Raw genomic sequence first — 4,116 nt, 5'->3', positions numbered from 1 at the left:
AAGTCTTCTACGTAGACGACTTATTGGTAAGTTGTCTACAAATAAAACTTATCAGTAAGTCATCTAAGTCATAGTAGAAGACTTACACAGTCCTCCACCCACTCTAAGGAGGTCCGGAGGATTTGATACAACCAAGTTCTACTTGTACGTGGTTTTTTATCGAGAGGTGTTCTATAATGACTGCAAACACAAAATGTTGAAAAGCAATCAGTTTTTGTAGACTAAAGCAAGCTATTATGGGAAAAGCAAACACTTACGGACAAGTTTTCAACCAATCAGCGAGCTCCTTCAACTTCTTCTTGTCAATTGGTGCAAAAGGATTATAACCTGGATAAAGCTTTTTGTTTGGAATTATCACTTTGGTCGTGATGTTTGCCGTATAAGGAGATTGCTGTGAGGCAACAAGTTTCCTTGTTCGATCACTCTTTGCACGGCAAAGTGCCAAAGCAGCATCCCTCTTTTCCAGATATCTAGCATCTTCCTTCTGTAAATCCGAAACAGTGGATTGATTTTTGTCCAATAGAACAAGGCTCGGTTCTGGAGCTTTATCTTTCGAGGAACTAGCATCTGCGGGCATAGCTGCGCTAGCATCTGCGGGCACATCTGGACCTTTATCCTCCGGCAAGCTCTTGCTTCCCGTGTTCGTCCCATTAACACTTTCACTCTGCAATATACAAGATGGGTTTATACAATAATAACCAAAGATCCATTTCGAACAATAATAACCAATGACTTTATCCAAAGATCCATTTCATACACTATAAACAAAGCACACATGTTCTGACATACAAGAAACAAAGCAAATGCAACTTTTCAGTTCTTATTCTTAAGACTTTGTCTAGTCAATCTCTTGTTGGGAGAGGATTCGATACTAGCCCCGGGTTCGAGCGTTGGTTTAGGTGGAGGGGTAGTGTTTTGAGCTGATGTCCCTTTCCGTTTTGTGGTGATACCAACCTTCTTCTCCACAGCTTCCACCCTTTCCGACAGATACTTGATCTCCTTAAGGCATGTCCCAAACCTTTCCCTAATGGCATCAACTATGTCCTTGAACATGGTTTTAATATCCTCTTTGGTCAACCCACCAACAGTCGTATGAACCTATTTACTAGCCAAATAGACGTGAAAAAAAGAACGAGTGTATAAATTGATAGAGACAACGTTTTATGTTCATCTTTTCTTCAATCAATCACTCGACAGTAAGAGATATAACTTAGCGGCGGCAGAGTTCAACGAGACTCCTCTGAGAGAATGCTCGCTAGGGTTTCCTCTCAGATCTTATATAGAGGAAGCGGCTGTGAGAACGGTGGTGAGAACGACGGTGATAACGGCGGAGAGAAAACCGGCAGTGAGAACGATGGATTAGAGAGAATCGACGGAAATCACCTTCGAAATTGCCTTTGAGAGAAACGGCGTTAGGTTTTTCTGAATTTTGCGAAACAGTGAATATAAAAAAAAAACCTTATATATGTCCGGTAAATAATCCGGTTATGTTTAAAAGTACATTGAAAAATTAAAGGTTCGGTCCGGTTTTGACGACTTACTAGTAAGTCCTCTGTTGAATACTGTACATCAGACGACTTACTAGTAAGTCGTTCCAGACCCTAGATTTAACCCCTAAACTAAATTGACTAAATTAACTAACTAACCACGTTATAAAGCCGTAGTTATACTTAAATAGTGTTTACTATACACATAAATAAACACACTTAGGTAAATTTTAAAGTTTTCAAAAAAACATTTATGCATTCCAAAATCTAACCCTAAGAACAGATACAATACTACAATATATGTTTGCAAAATCTAAACCAAAGAATATCATGACTCACTACTTTCACTCATCTATGTTGAAAACAAATAACTTTTGTTATATCTTAATTTATTTCTCTTAAAACATATGTTAATTACATGATTTCAATTTTTCACTTATCAAAATATTTTTTACAAAATTTTTAAATTATTTCTAAGTAGAACTAGGACAGACGACTTACGGGGGTTAGAAACGTAAAAAAAATTCAGTTTTTTTGTTTATTCACAAGGGGCTAGTTGTAATTTCAATAGCCTTTTATGTTACTTTTGCATTTGATTCAAGTTTAGGTTTACTTTTGCATTTGAAATCAAGTTGTGAGTCATATTTGGCAATTTTTCCAACAATGTATGTCACAATCTGTTAACATGAAAAACTAACAGCAAGACTGTGTTGACAATCCTTGGGAAAACTGCCAAAGCAGGGACCTTGGATAACCCTCACTCATGGAGGAAGAGCTGACGTCCAAGTGTACTTGACTACTTGTAACGTCGGTAGGGCTACAAGTAAATTGCCATAGCCCACCACTGGAGCTGCATGCCATAGCAATTACAAAGGCGCTCTGTTGTAGCAACCGGGGTAGTAATCAAAGAATTAAGATCACTCTATTCTGATCTATTGCCTTTTATCTTACTCAGTCACGAGCTCTTTCTAACCTTGGGTGAACTATACGCACCAGTTTCGTCAGAAGAGCCGAGATTAGTAACAGGTGCAACTTCCTGACCAGAAAAGAGGTCTGACCAGTATACAACACCTCTAGTTATTTTGGGAACTGATACAGAAGAATCTGTATTACGAACCGATAAATCCGAATAGACGTTCCTAAAACACCTATCGGTAGCTCAATTGCAAAAGATCCCGATCTAGAACGATCTTTTCCAGGTTTAAACCAAAAGTAGAATTACAGAAAGATTCTTTAGAAAGAACCCTAAGATGAAGAAGATGATCTAACAAACTTTTACAATTTTCTTGATTAATGAAAATGAAAGTGTATGCTCTGTTTATATACGACTCTTTGTTAGCTTCTCTCTCATCTATGATGACGTGGCATTAGTGATTGATTCCCTGTATCAAATCTTTCCCCTTCAAAAAACCTTGACCACAAGGTTAGCTTGAAACTCATAAACTGTTTGTTGTGGCATGGCAATACGTTCTCAGAGAAATCTCCATCTCGCAATATCCACTAGCCACCTCTTGGTACAGAAGTTTAGCAGCTTAGCCACAGCCAAAAATCCTGAAATGAAGCTCAAGAACACACTCTCTTCGCTGGCCATGAAACTCATCAAATTCCACTGCAACTTTCAAATCAGCAGCTTCTCAATGAGACAACGCTCAGTTAAAATGATCAAGCTGACTGCCGACAGAGTTAAAATGCTCAGTTTCCATAGATCAATCAGACTATCTGTCCATTTGATAGTCTCCATCTTGCCTCTGAACTTGAATTGCCAAGATTTATACAATTTCAGGAGCACGTGTTCTTCAACTGCAGTAGCACACACGCTTGAATCAATACGACCAACTCTTAACTCGTCTGGACAAACTATCTTTATTTTATCTGCAATCAACTCAGTCAGTGCCTTCAACTTTTCTGCTTCTTTCGTTTCATATAGAGTAGAGGCTCCCTTGCACTTCCAGCGATGCCATATTGTAAAAGAACCAGTTCCATTGGACACATAAAAGATTTCAAGGAACCAAGAACTCTGCACCGATTCATAGAACGCCATAAGCTTCTGTGTACTATCACATCTCCCTCTCACAACAACCCTCTGCCACCTCTATGTATAGAAGTTCTGCAGCCTATCCGTAACCATACATCCTTCTAATGTAGCTAGCAAGTCAGATAGCATATACCCAACGCACGTACTGCAATCAAAACCAGAAGGCATGTTTCCATTTAAATGCTCCCACTTGTCTTCTTCCTGCTCTCCACATAAAGCAATGGATGGCTTGTTCTTCCTGAACTTAAACCTCCATGTTTTGGAATATTTCAGGGGTACAAGCTCTTCAACTTCAGTAGCACAAACTCTTAGCATCTCTTCATGATAACCGCATAAGTGATCCCATCCAAAACCATCATTGATATTGTCACTAACAACCACCTGAAGCTCTTCCTTCTCTGTACAAACCTTGACACTGGAATGCTGGCTTCTTTTCTTAAGTTTGTACTTGAAAGTCCAGTCCTTTTGACTCTTGAGCTGTCTTAGAGACAACTGATCAAACAAGTGGTGCTCAACGAAATCAGTAGCTTTTAGGGCCTTTTGAATCAACTGAACCCCCAGCTTCACATCTAAAATGAAGGATTCTTCTATTTT

At 38.9% G+C, this 4,116-nt stretch overlaps 1 pseudogene; it reads right to left on the bottom strand.

Moving 5' to 3' along the window:
• LOC106301990 overlaps positions 1 to 4,116 on the bottom strand; it is a 25,272-nt pseudogene that overhangs the window by 15,415 nt on the left and 5,741 nt on the right.

Source organism: Brassica oleracea, chromosome C7 (genome assembly GCF_000695525.1).
Source record: "Brassica oleracea var. oleracea cultivar TO1000 chromosome C7, BOL, whole genome shotgun sequence".
NCBI lineage: Eukaryota > Viridiplantae > Streptophyta > Magnoliopsida > Brassicales > Brassicaceae > Brassica > Brassica oleracea.
This window is presented reverse-complemented; position numbering and strand designations above follow the sequence as displayed.